We start from the raw sequence: 14,780 nt of genomic DNA on the forward strand, positions 1-14,780 counted from the left end.
ACACACACACACACACACACACACACACACACACACACTTTTTCATTGATTCATTTACCATTCTGTTGTAAGACTCAGTATCATTTACTTTTGTTCATAATAAGTTTAATTTAAGATGGATGATACGAAATACATCAATGTATTTTATGACTGTCAATTTACCTTTAACCTTCTCAGTATAATGTCAAACTGCTAATTGTAACAACTAAGTGTAAAGCTTCAAGTTGACGGGGATTGCCAGGATCTGAATTTTGTGATATTGCGCAACGTGGCTTTTTATTAGACTTTTACATAATAATTTCCTATAGAAGTACAGGTTTGAGCACCTAATAATAGTTAATTTCTTTTGTATCTGCTTGTGATTAATGAGACCTAAGGATATAGTCAACAGGCTACTTCAATATAAAAAAAAATAATGTCATGAGCAAATTTATCAAGTTTTATTGCTTATCAGGACACGCTTAGATTAAGTAGATGCTTCAAGTATTCATATCCACTGACAAGCGAGATGATGATGCGGTGCAGTCACGATGTATTATTGAAAAGAATACATCAAGCGAAGCAAGCAAGTGTCCCGCAGCCGGTGGCCAGCATGGCGTGTGCTGGAGATCCTGACAGCCTCTGCTAATTTGGAAGTAGTGGAGTCCAGTTCATGATAAGAGAAATTTCCATTATCAATCCATAAGTTTTCAGGTAATAACTATTTTCTTGATATAAGTAAAACAGCTAAATTTACACTACCATCACCACCACCACCACCACCACCAATATCAACAACAACAACAACAACAACAAAACCAGCACAATACCAGTAACACCACCACCAACAAAAGCAACACACACATCACCAATAACAACACTTACTCAACAAAACAATCTATGTATCTATATCTTTTTTTTTTTCTTATGCGGTAGGGACACCGGCCAAGGTCAACAAAAATCTAATTAAGAAAAAAGCCCACTGAGATGCCGATCCCGAATAGGGTCCGAAGTGGTGGTCAAAAACTGATAAATAAGTGTCTTGAAACCTCCCTCTTGAAGGAGTTTAAGTCATAAGAAGTGGAAATACAGAAGCAGGAAGGGAATTCCAGAGTTTATCAGAGAATGGGATGAAAGATTGGGAATATTGGTTAACTCTTGCGTTAGAGAGGTGGACAGAATAGGGGTGAGAGAAAGAAGAAATTTTTGTGCAACGAGGCCGCGGGAGGAGAGGAGGCATGCAGTTAGCAAGATCTGAAGAGCAGTTAGCATGAAAATAGCGGTAGAAGATAGCAAGAGATGCAACATTCTGGCGATGAGAAAGAGGCTGAAGACAGTCAGTTAGGGGAGAGATAATGAAACCCTGTCTAAAAGAGCGGTATGAGTGGAACCCCCCTAGACATGTGAAGCATACTGCATACATGGACGGATAAGGCCCTTGTACCGAGTTAGCAGCTTGGGGGGATGAGAAAAACTGGCGGAGACGTCTCAGAACACCTAACTTCATAGAAGCTGTTTTAGCTAGATATGAGATGTGAAATTTCCAGTTTGGTTCATAAGAAAAGGACAGACCGAGGATATTCAGCGTAGAAGGGGCCAGTTGAGTGTCACTGAAGAAGAGGGGATAGTTGTCTGGAAGGCTGTGTCGAGTTGAGAGATCAATACCCAACCGAATAATTTCTCTCGCTACTAAAACGTAAAGACAAGCGCCATAAACTTACAGCGTCGCCGCACCTGCACCACGTCATCCCCAGTGGTCATGGCGCCTGTGACCTTGAGTGTTGCATGGTACGACTTTCTGGCACGAGGGTCCGGGGTGAAGGAGGTGGCGCGCAGCGAGGCACAGGTAGAGGGAGCGGCTGTGGTACCTCATGACTCAAGCAGCGCACACGAGGATTGACCCACCGTCCTTCATCTTCATCTCTCCTTTCCTTCCTCCCTCACTCACTCATCTTCCTTCCCCAATTCCTCTTTTTTTTCACCCTATTTCTTTATTTCTCTTCCTTTCTCTCATCCCTAATTCCTTTTTTTATATCCTTTCTATTTCTTAATTTCTTTTTCTTTAGTTTTATCTTGCGTTCCTAATTCCTTTCCTATTGTTTTTTTATTTATTTACTTATTATCTATTATCTCCTCCACTCTCTTCTTTCCCTAATTCCTTCCTTTTTTTTTGTCCTCTGTTTCTTCACTTCTCTTTGTTTAGTTTATCCTCCATTCTTTATTCCTTCATTTTTTTTCACCTATTTACTTATCATTCATTATCTCCATCACTCCTCAATCTTTCACCAATTCCCCTTTTTTATCCTCTATTTCTCTTTACTTCTCTTTCTTTAGTCTATCTTCCATTCTTCATCCATTTTTCATTGCTCTTTTTCTTCATATATTTATTATCTATTATCCCTCCTTCATCCGTTACTTCTTTCCGCGTATTTCTTCAGTTTTCTTTTTCTCTAGTTTATCCATTATCCTTCATCCGCTCCTCATTATCTTTTTGTTTTTCATTACTGATTTTTTTTTCGTTTATTCATCATCCTTCATCTCATTTTCTCCATTACTTATCTTCTTCAGTCATTCCTTTCTTTCGTATTCAGTCCTCCTCTTCCTTTTCCTCTAGTTTATCCACTATCCTTCATTTATCCTTCATTCTTTCCTTATCTTGTCTACCCATTCACCTTCTTTTTGTTTTCTCTTACTTTCCTTTATTATTTATCTTCGTGCTTCATTCCTCTTTCTTCACTTGCTTTCTTCTCATTACTTCTTTATTCATATTCATTTTTTGATCTATTATATTTACTCTATTATATCTCTGTCTCTCATTCTGTCTTTTCGTATCCAGTTCTCATTTTCTCTAGTTTATCCATTTTCTTTCATTTCCATATTTTCCTTCCTCCCACTCTCCTCTTCTTCCCTCCCCATCTTTTTTTTTTCATTTCTGTTTACTCAATTCTTTCCTTAAATTTAAACATTGTTCCTCATGCATCCCCAATTCTTCTCCTTCCTTTCTATTTTCTCCCACTTCTTTTGCTTTAGTTTACCCACCGCCGTTCACCTCACTTCTTCTCTTTCTCCATAATATATCCTCTGCCTCCCTTATCCCTTCCTTTCTTTTCTGTCCTTTACCTCTTTTTTTTCTTTAATTTACCAACCACTCTTCATCCCCCTTCTCACATTCTGCTTCTCCTTCCCTCTTTCTTTTCTTTCCTTTCTGTTCCATGACTTACTTTCGTTTCCTTTTCCTCTTTTTTACAGACGTCGTTCTATCTTCGACTCGTTTCCATCTTTCCTCTTCATCTGCCTTCCCCGCTCACTTCTCTCTGTCCCTCATTTCTTCCTGTCATTCCGGTTTCTTCCTTTATTTTCCCTTTCTCCTTTTTATTAGTTACTTATTTCCACTTTAATTATTCAAGTTCTCTCCTTTCTTCTTCCTTTTCTTTTGCTTAATTCAATTTTCCATTCATTTTCTTTCTATATTTCTTCATTTTTTTTTCAGCTGCTCCTTCCTTGCTTTCCACTGTTCTCAACCTCCCTTTCCCTCTTTTCTTACATTTCCTTCTTCGTATTCTTCCCCTTCCCTTCTTTCTTCGTTATTCTTGATATTTTTTTTCTGTTTTTGTTTTGTTTCTGGCTTCTCTACTCCAACTTTCCAATCCTCGCAGACTCTCGATCAAAACACGGTAAGCTGAATGCACGGCCAGTCTCTCTCTCTCTCTCTCTCTCTCTCTCTCTCTCTCTCTCTCTCTCTCTCTCTCTCTCTCTTATTTCCAAGTTAAATATTCCCTCTTCGTCTGTCTGTCTATCTGTATGTCTATCTCTGCCTGTCTGTCTATCTGCTGTGTGTGTCTGTCTACTCATTTCGAAATTAAATACTCTCTCTCTCTCTCTCTCTCTCTCTCTCTCTCTCTCTCTCTCTCTCTCTCTCTCTCTCTCTCTCTCTCTCTCTCTCTCTCTCATTTCAAAGTTAAATAAATCCTCGAACTCACGACTTGATTATATTTATACAGCCCGAAAAAGCGAGCGCTCGTCTGCCTTGTTTCCGCCCAGGCCCCTCAGCCCCACGCCGCCGCCCATCCTGTCTCCCTCCCCCACCAACACCATCACCACCATCACTAGTCACACGTCCACAAAAAGACTATCAGTGTGCCTCATCCAAAGTACTACGATGGCATGTTTCATTGTGATGTCTTCAAAGCCCACGCATGCTCACAGACTGCAATGTTACCTGTGTACGTACGTGTGTCTATTTTACTGTCTGTTTGTGACTGTTCCGTTTTTATTATGGTTGTATGTATGTAGCGTAGCGATCGAGTTCGCGTGTTTTTTTTTTCGTACGTGGAAATGAAACGTTTTTTTAAAAGACTATGGTTAGGTTAAGGTCGTGATTTGCGTGTTCATGAACGTTAGCCGATATGTGAGAGATGTTGCCAAGAAGTAATGATGATGATGATGGTAATAATAATAATAATAATAATAATAATAATAATAATAATAATAATAATAATAATAATAGTGTTAGTAATTCTGATAACAATAATAATAATAACATTAATAACAACAACAATAATAATAATAATAATAATAACAATAATAATAATAATAATAACAAAAACAACAGCATCATCTCCAAGTATCAGCGAGAGCAACAAACAATCACGTACTAAACACGAAACTGCAACATCGATTTCGTCTCGCGGTGTTCCTCGCCCTGAGCGTGAGGCGGCGGTGGCCAGGCAGCTCCGGGCGGTGACGCAACCAATGATCGGTGAGGCATCGGGCGCCGTGACCACACAGTAGATTGCCTCAGTGATCCTCGACCCTGCAAGCTGGTGGGTGGCCGCGAGAACACCTGCATCGAGCGTGCAGACTCATGGGAGATTTGTAATTCACTGTAGAGTCAAAGCTCCGGTCAAGGAGGTGCTGTGTTTGGGGTTCACAGCTTCCAACGTCCCCCTCTTGCGTTACAAACTTCTCCCCTAACCCTGCACTGTCTCGCCACCACTCACTGTAGCAAGAGAGCCGCTTCCACATGCAGTTACTGCTATTTCAACCATATCTGTGAGTTTATGGCGCACGACACGCTTGGTACACGGCGGTGTATTATCGCGGTGTGTGTTACTGGATACTCGTATATTTCGGGAGTGAACACATTTCGGATCATACGTACTGACTCAATGGAACAGAACAAGAGAACAAAGCGTCTCATAAGCACCCACGGAACCACGACTGGCAATACTGAGCATGAAGTTAAGCGTTCATATTAGCTTGCCATAAAAATGCTCCAAGTTAATTAACACTTAAGTGTATCGAGGCATTTACCAGCATGGCCTGGCAGGCGTGCTGGCGACACGGGACGCAGGGCTTCGGTAGCGAGGTGATGAAACATAGCTTTTATAATTTTGGAAACGTGAATAACACATCTTACGCGAATTGTTACGCTCGTGTATTAGTATGTTTACTTATTACAGGAGCCTTAATGACACGCTGGTTTAATTAATATACCGAAGCATGAAGATCAGCGTCTTATTTGTTGTGGGGAGAAAACGCGGTTGTGTAAAATGAAAAGCAGAATGGCGATTATGATTAGATGAGAATCAGCCTAATTTACTCTGGAGCGGCGGGAGGAGGAGAGGAGCGCGTCAGGTGACTGTGGCAGCAGAGGCCGTTGTCGGTGCATGGGCGTGCCAACAAACATTGGGCTCTCTTGCTCTTTTTTTAATGATCGCGAAGAATCATCACCCACTGGTGGGTCAAAGGGGCGGAATTTTTCCGCGTACACATGAATCTGAGGCAAAAGGACAAGGCATGCACACACACACGCAACCTCGCCTGGCTAATGAAATCGCCGTCAACACGGCTACTGACCAGCCAAAACAGAAGCACGTTTACTGAATTTTAGGAATCACCGCTCACTGCTTCTTCAGCTCACCACCAAGGTTTGCAGACTTCGCAGCAGCAGCATCAGCAGCAAGCCGCGGGCCTTCCTCGACGGCTATTTCCGCTACTTTTATTGCGTCGACCGTTTTCAATTTTCGGGTTAACTGCGAGCGTTTTGGTCGTCGTACTCCGCCAACTGTAGTAAAACTACGGACATTACGTATTTTGGAGCTTTCGTAACCTACGCGAAACGTGCGGCTGAGTGATGACGAAAGAGCAATAAAACTCTTAAGTGTGAAGAGGAGCAAAGGATACACCAAACGGTAAGTCATGTACACAGTAGTGGTGTAGTGAATGCACGAATACATTATGAGGTCGTTTGTTTATCTTGATCTCTGGGAAAACAAATACATATAGAGTAAAAAAAAAGACGATTCTTTCACACATCGATAGTGTTTGGTACAAACTACTCGGGATTAAGGCAACGGGAAGTAACGGGGATGGTACTGAAAAAAAAAAAAAAAACTTGGACAACCCGAAATAGAATGGAAAAGAATATCTATGGTTTTATTGTTTTATCCTCCTCGAATGTCAAGCATGATCACTGTTTATTTCTTTTTCCTGTGGAGTAAATTTCATTTCAGGCAACCCAGCCTCACCCAGCACATCCCCCGCACAGGCACGCCCCGCACTGCCGCACAGGACCCGCCGCTGCGAGGTGCTGGAGGCAAAACTATAAAGCTCTCGTTAGGTTTCGTGCCTTCAAAAAATTTCTTATAAGCGTTGCAGAGTGTGACAGTCGATCAGGGAAGGTTGTGTCCACCACGTGGCGGCAACAGGTGGAGCGCCACTGTCATTGCTCTTACATTCTGGTAATGATGCCCCCGTGGCCTCTACACGTGCCGGGAGAACAACAAAGATGGTAAATATGTATTGCAGGTGTGGAGGATGCTCTTCCTTACTACAGAATCACCCGAAATTAATCTAATCGCTTGCAGTGATTGTATCATTATACATTTATTATGTTTTATCATGTTTGTCTCGAACTTTGAATTTGGCTTTTTAGGTTTATCTGTTATGTAAGTGTCCTCATCATTACGGGCACTTGGTGTTTATTTTACGAATCTTGATGTTTGCAATTTTCCTCCTATTTTTCCACTTTCAGTACTGCAATTCGTAATATAAAACTGATTTTCTTTCCATCTTTTAAAATTATTATTGAAGGTCTTGCAGCCCGCCACTCCAGTGTCCATCACGGGTGCTGTGGGCCATTTCTTCACAGGGGCTGCTCAAACTCAACACAGAATTTTATATTTCTCCTTTTACTTCTCATTCGTTGCCTTCTCGCCTTTCCTACCCTGGCGTGCTCCGCGGCTGTCCTGCCGCCCTTTCTCGACTATTCCATTGTTTATAAAAAGTTATATTGCACAACTTTTACAATCAAGCCAAATTAAGCGGTTTACTTTTCCCAGTCATGAAAGGTGTTCCAAAAACTAATCTGGCGTGTATGTGTGTGTGTGTGTGTGTGTGTGTGTGTGTGTGTGTGTGTGTGTGTGTTTTCATCTCTTTCAGCACAACTTCTGCACATCGTCCTCACAAAAAAGGGAAGATCGATGCAGCCCTTTTGCCAACCCTGACACAACGCTGGGGATCTTCTGGGACTGACACTTGCAAAGGGTCCACCGTCAGAGTCAACCGCGGGAGAGGAAACACTACAGTCACGATGCAGCGACGAGGGAACAGAGAGGTGCGTGAGGCTGCGGCACGCTCAGTATCTCAGCAACAGGCTTCATCTGATTGATCACACACTTCACGCACCAAAGCGTTTCTCAGCTTCCAAACGTTTCAGTATTGCTTTGCTCCTGTTGCTGCCACACTCCAAGCTGGGAGCAGCTTTCGTGCATCTAGTTTACCTTCACATCGATATCATTATGACATAATGCCGTACAAAACATTTATTGTTATTACTGTTATTGATATTATTATTATTATTATTATTATTATTATTATTATTATTATTATTATTATCATCACTATTATTATTATCATTACTATTATTATTATCATTATTATCATTATTATTATTATTATTATTACTATTATTATATTGAAAACAGCTGTAGTTGTTGGTGTGAAAACTAGAACATTCTTTTTTAAAATAAAGGTTTATTATTATCATTATTATTATTATTATTATTATTATTATTATTATTATTATTATTATCAGCAACAGCAGCAGCAACAATAGTAGTAGTAGTAGTAGTAGAGACAGTTATAGATATTGGTGTGAAAGCTAGAACATTTTTTTGAAGCTTGGTTAGGGCTGCTGTGGATCATATTGGTGTTTGTTTCGGTATTAACAAGTGTCCTTCCCTGGCAGGGCAGCGCCTCGGGCAGTGACCACGCGTATAGGGATTGATTCTCTCTCTCCGCTACTGGACAGGCAGCGTTTGATGTCAGTTCGTCAGCCAGACTCGCCCGTATCTGTTGGTGTCTTACAAAGGCCAATGGCAGCACTTCCTGCAACAGCAGCAGGAACACGACCGAGGAACATAAGTATTGAGTAAGTTTACTTTGTTGTTGCTGTTGTTTTTATTCTTTTCTTTTCTTCTTTTCTTTTTCTTGTTTTTCTTTTCTTTTTTTTCTTCTTCTTCTTCTCTTCTTCTTCTTATTATTTTTATCATTATTATTAATTTTTCATTTACAATTATGTACACAACAGATTATGGGAATTAGTGTGGATATAATCAATGATTTTCCAAGATGCAAGTAAAACAGAGGCTACAGGTCAGTGCCAGGAAGAGGTTTTAGTTGTACCTCAGTTCCTCCAGGAACGACAAACTGGTGACACGAGAATCATCCAGGGGAGCAGCAATTTTGAACTTAATTTTTTTATCAAGTCTAATAACTAATTTATTTTTTACACTACATGAAGCCAACTAATACCAACGTTTGTACTTGATTTAGTACTAGATCAGTACTTAGTGCAATATTTGACCTCTTTAATGAAACGAGTAGTTAACTTTACATGTGCACTCTTTTTCAAATCTTATAAAGGACGACAAACACTTCAAGACCTCAAGACATGAAGACGGACGTGTCATCATGAACATATTAACCAGTTAAATTCCGTTCTTAAAAACTTGATTGCACTATCCTACAAATATATAATCATGTTAATGTTACCCTTGACTGGTGGTACAGAATTTCATTGAAGTCGACTCTGCAATTTCATCCGTGTGCCTGTCCACTAAATAAGTGGCGTAATGAACGTGTTTTTCTGCTCGTACCTTTGCTAATGAGGAAGGGCGCTGGTACCCCACGTGCAATTTAGTTTATGGAGTTTCCTAATGGAGTCAAACTGAAACGGAAAGAAAAAGACCGACAGAGTAAACGCACTGACAGACATTAAGCAAAGTCTAATGATACGGAGCTTAAATTAAATTATTTGTATGAATACCACAGTGACATACAGGTGAGAGAGAGAGAGAGAGAGAGAGAGAGAGAGAGAGAGAGAGAGAGAGAGAGAGAGAGAGAGAGAGAGAGACGCAGTCAAAAAGAAACACATAAACGGAGGCCACACACACACCACATGTTGGAAGAAAAAACTTTAGTTAGCTGGAAAAAAGGGAATATTTTAACGTTTTCTTTAACTATATATCCTGAAAACTCGACTGATATATATAATTCATGAAATCAACAAACCTAACACTTTTTTCTTGCATAATAAATCACAGTAAACAGAAAAGTAAAAAATACAGTTTTAATCAACGGCCTAGGTACTGTTGGAGGCTGGGAGGATGGGAAGGAGGGGCAGGGGATGAGAGTGAGTGAGAGACTGCAAGAAAAAAGAGACGCAGTGAGCTGGATTGGTGGATCTGAGTGGGTTTGGATGGGCTATGGGGATCTAGCTGTGTCTGGTATTAGAATGCGAGACGGGGTAAGTCAGTAAAAAAGTAACAGAGAGTAAGACGTCAGGAAAAATGTACCAGATATTGTTTTTTTTTAGTAATAGACTGACGCTTTGCCTCGCACGTGCATGGAAATGGTTGCAATAAATTCTTAGTATTTTTTTTTAAATTATTTTTTATACTGTAATTGATGGTCCGTACCTCTCTGTTCCCTGCAATGATATGTAGAGAAACCACTGCCAAGAACAAGATATGCGAACGTTGTTATATCAAATTTCAAAATGTTATTCTTTTCATGTTTGTTCAGAATAGAGTAAAGAAAGTTGCAAACATAATTACAAACTGTCGTGTTATGAAACATGAATAATTATCGCTTGACTATCTTGCAGCAGACTGGCCGAGCTGGGTGCTGCCACTACAGATGGGATGCGAGTCTGGGAACGCCACTAAAGAGCCAGGGAGAGTGCCACGTGTCCAAGCTGGGTCTGCAAAGTGAGCACCTTCCACTACCTCCATCACCATCCATCCTGCACTACTACCTTCATCCCGAGTCTGCTGTACGCCAACACCGTCCTGGTAACCTGTCTGGCGCCTCTCCAGGCTTCCACACGCTCCCCCATCTCAGCCGTGTTCCTCCCATGATCTCCGCTGCGTTTACATGATGGACGAGGGTCAGGGTGTTGCCGAAGCGGAGCAGACCTACACGCGATTCCCGAGGGACCATAACAACGTTTGAAGCGAAGCCGCTGCTCGCACACGCGTACCTGACAACGAAGGACGACTACCTGTACGAGGAGATGAAGAACGGCTCCTACAAAACTGCGTAGTGTGTGGCGGAATAACGCTGTGAGTTCCGAGGCGCGTGGGAACAAGGGAGGAATGTTTTTTCCTGTGCCCCTTCCAGCTGTGCACACTAAGCCGCGCTGAGTGCCTTGTTTTCTCCAGACTGCTAATACATGAGCACGCAACACGCACTGCACCCGACCTCATTACTCAAACGGATACTGTCTGTGTGATTATCAAAACAAATTAACCGAGTTAGGAAAAACAAGAAATATTGATGGTGCTAGATGGGAAAAAAATATATAATTATATAATGCGTAAACACATTAACTAGTAAAATACAGACATACATTATCCAATAAAGGTGTGCATCTAGTCATGCAACGCAGTGTTATGGAAAGGTTAGTGAGATTTACACCATAAAACACAAAAACATCATCTAAATAAAAGTTTTCGTGATCAACAAAATATTTGAATGCAGTATCCATGTACGAGGTACAGGACAGTATGTATAGCTAATAAATATGACATTTACAATACTTATTGTATCCATTATACCAGAGAAACGAAAAGAGCATCTAGGAAGACTGGTTGGGACGCAGCAGAATGAAGACAACGGAGTCAACTGCGATAAACAAAATAACAAAAAAATAAAAAATAAATAAATAAATAAAAAAAAAAAAAAAAGAAGTACGTAGATAAACAACATAAAACAGATAATAATATCAGCAAAGGTTTTCGAACTGACAAGTACACACAGCGAATCAGGCCTATTAAATAGAAATATCAATATTACTCACTAGTAACACTATCATACAGCCAGAAATAATTTAACCACTAGGCTTGCATAATACACCTTATATACTTTCGAAGAAGCCATATTCTACCAGAATCTCCAAATCCTCACCAAAGACTATGTGCATTACTTTGTTAAGTGTACAGATGCACTGCAATCTGAAGTTCATAAATTTATGACGAACAATTATTTTCGAGGTAATACAGAAAAGGGAAAATGACTTCAGCATTCATAAGTATGCATATATGATAATAAAAACAAGTCATATTTGTTTTTTGGTTGGTCTCTCAACCATAATTGTGGTGTCTCCCTCGTGGCGTCGTCAATAAGATTTTTGTTAGTACACTCCTTCATTAACAATGCTGTAACTCACACACGTAAAGGACTAATGGTGCTTGTCTTTGACTGCAACGCTACAAAACAGGAACTAGTCTCTTTTTCGGCTCGAGTTCACTTCACCTCAACAACGAAATGACCCTTTGAAACCCTAAACGAACAATAACACTGAAGCCATGAACAGAAACCACTCGTTACGCTAACCACCACACACGCACGCCCTCGAGATAGGTATTGGCAGAGCTCCTCCTCTGGTGCATTAGTTTGCTCTTAGAGGTGAAGTAAGGGCAACAGTGCACGCAGTGATATGTCAGATGAATAGACGATGCTTAATGGATCTGCAAATTGCTTGGGATTAATTAATGGGCGACGATTAAGCAACACAGGTTTGGTAAACATGCAATTAATGCAGGTGTAACGCTCTCCCTCTCTCTCTCTCTCTCTCTCTCTCTCTCTCTCTCTCTCTCTCTCTCTCTCTCTCTCTCTCTCTCTCTCTCTCTCTCTCTCTCTCGTTGGAAGATGACAGGTGATGCAGATTTGTCTCCTCCGAAAATCAATCTTGCAATAAATACCTTTGGCAGAAATAATGTTTTCCGTACACTACACAACACATACAGCTGTTCATTTAGTTAGCGACACGAATAAAAAACTTAAAGCCAGTGACTGAACAAGGAAAAGATCTCGATAATTACTGCTGGCATCTATTTGTGTAGTCACACGGAAGAAAAATGTGCGAGATGCAGTCTTCCTGTCTTCCCAAGAAAAGTTCTCGAAGGAAACCCTCAGTGCTGTGTCTACCCGATTGGTTACATTCTATAAATAGCAACACAGTCAACGGTAGAGTCGAGAAGAGAGAATGATAAAAAGCTTAAAGCATCAGGAATTCTACTTTGTACTAATGACCCATAACAAAATGAATATGAGCGGTGAATGAGGGATGCATTCACTCTGCACTTGGCACCAAACGCTGCTCATCTCCTTAACTCCCTCTCTCATGTTGTCTCGTCTTCGAGTTCTCATAATTGGTCGCAATATTGTAGCTCTTGCCAAATTATGTTGTTGTCACACACACACACACATTATAAACACTAACTTTATTATAAGAGTAGTACGTCCTAAGGTAAAGACTGTAAATTCCTTAAAACTACATCCCCGCAGTATTTGTTTTTAAGGCACAAACCAAAATTGGAGGAAAACTAATAAGGGTGAGAGAAAAGCAGAAGAGTGCGCTGTGACAGTTTCCAAGGGGCCAGATACGAGTTACCCGGAAAAAATAGTGGGCCGAAAAAGCCCCGTGCAATATCTTCTCAAGGTGCGTGTTGTTGGGGGTCAAGAGCACCCAAATTAAGCCCAGGAATTTCATTAACTCAGGGGAGGCAGTTTCGTGTATTGCAGTGGAGAGGACACGTGCCCGAGACACCAGTGGTTGTGGAGGCGATGGACCCTGGAATGAGGCGGTGGGAAGGGGAGGCCAGATGCAGGTGTTGATGAGGCGCCGCTGGATGCACGAGACGGGAGGGAGCCGCCTAGAAGCTCCACCTCTGGCAAATAAAGACGATTTATTTTCATTCTCCGCTGGTGTTTAAAAGTCTTGTTAAAATTTTAGTTGAAATCACCTCATTTTTTTTATTGGGGAATATCACTGCGATATTTTCTTGAACAAGTTATCAAATTCAGGAGCGTGTTGTTCAGAAATCAAAATTAAAACTGTTACCACAATTTCTTTTAATAATGTATAACTGCAATGGCGCTACAATGATAATTATAACTTATAATTAAAATAAAAAACGTCTCTTTCACTCTTTCTTGTTCTGCATTCACCAAAAAAGCCGCTACTTGTGATTCTGTACTGCCGTTTGTACTGCAAAGTCTGCTCCATGCACCCTTCCTTCCGGGTGACCTGCCAGCCACGTTAACCCGTCCGGGTCAGCGGAGGGATTCGTGTGAAGTGTGACGGACAGCCGGCGCGCCAGTCTTTGGCTTTCATTTCTTTATTTTTATTTATATGCCTTCTTCCTCATTCTTCTTCTTCTCCTTTTCCTCTTTCTCTTATCTTTTTTTTCCTGTTTATTTCTTCTTTTTGACCATCATTCTTACTATTTTTTTCATTTGAATTGTAAAAACGGAATGAAATATGGGACTTTTGTTTAAGCGTAAGTAAACAATATATTAAGTGCTGCTTCCCAAAAAGATCTGTAACAACTGGTATGTAGGGCAGGAAAGTGAACAAGACTGCGCAGTCAGAACGGTTAGATCACGTAGGCTTTCAGCACAGTCAAGCAACTTTTAACTTAAAAACATAATCACACCCTGCACGTGTTCTTTAGCCCCTCATAATTAGCCCTCTAAAAATCTTGTGCCTTCACCTCATTAGCATAACAGTTTATTTTCCATCAAATTCGTTTTGTTGTACAGTTCACCTTCAGTTTGTACATCACTGACTGTATTACTAGTAGTGGCTCACAACAAGTCCCCGTGAAGTTTCCTTAATTACCAGCTTTAATTAATTATCCTGTACAGTACTGATTAATCCCTGTGTCTTCTGGTTGTCCTCGCCATGAAAGATAGGAAAGTCTCCATTTTAACTACATGTTTAGCAAGTAAGCGTGCCATCTGAACACGAAGCGTGGAAAAATCGGGGAATGAAAGACTCATGGTAACTAACTTTGTTATAAGACACACTAGCGAACATGACGTACTGCTACTACGACTACTACTACTACTACGACTACTACTATTGCTCCTACTAATGCTGTTATTACTACTACTGCTACTGTTGTTGCTGCTGTTACTGTTGCTGCTGTTGTTGTTGTTTTTGTTATTCTCACCAACAAGTTCCCTATTTTTAAATGTTGCAACAAGAAAGAAAGGAGTAAGAATTGCTGTCAGTATTTTCAAACAACTGCGTTTTTTGTGTGGATAAAAAAAAAGTTAACACAGGAAAATCCTCTTTTTGAGAGGAAATCATATCTAAAACCGTGAATGTTGCAGACACTGACGTGAAAAAGTGACAAAGTTATCACGATAATTCTGTAGGTGGTCATGAGGACGGGCAGACCAACCGCCGTGGCAAACTTCGCGCTGTGGTTGTAATTACTCGCAAC

General features: G+C 40.7%; 1 long non-coding RNA gene across 1 annotated transcript; it reads left to right on the plus strand.

The window, feature by feature from the left end:
* LOC135114092 (uncharacterized) lies at window positions 1-11,083 on the plus strand. The gene is made up of 3 exons (XR_010275212.1): window positions 1-7,597; window positions 8,231-8,413; window positions 10,151-11,083. It is a non-coding gene; the product is annotated as an uncharacterized LOC135114092 (long non-coding RNA).
* Window positions 11,084-14,780: the final 3,697 nt, after the last annotated feature.

Source organism: Scylla paramamosain, chromosome 27 (assembly GCF_035594125.1).
Source record: "Scylla paramamosain isolate STU-SP2022 chromosome 27, ASM3559412v1, whole genome shotgun sequence".
NCBI classification, from domain to species: Eukaryota; Metazoa; Arthropoda; class Malacostraca; order Decapoda; family Portunidae; genus Scylla; species Scylla paramamosain.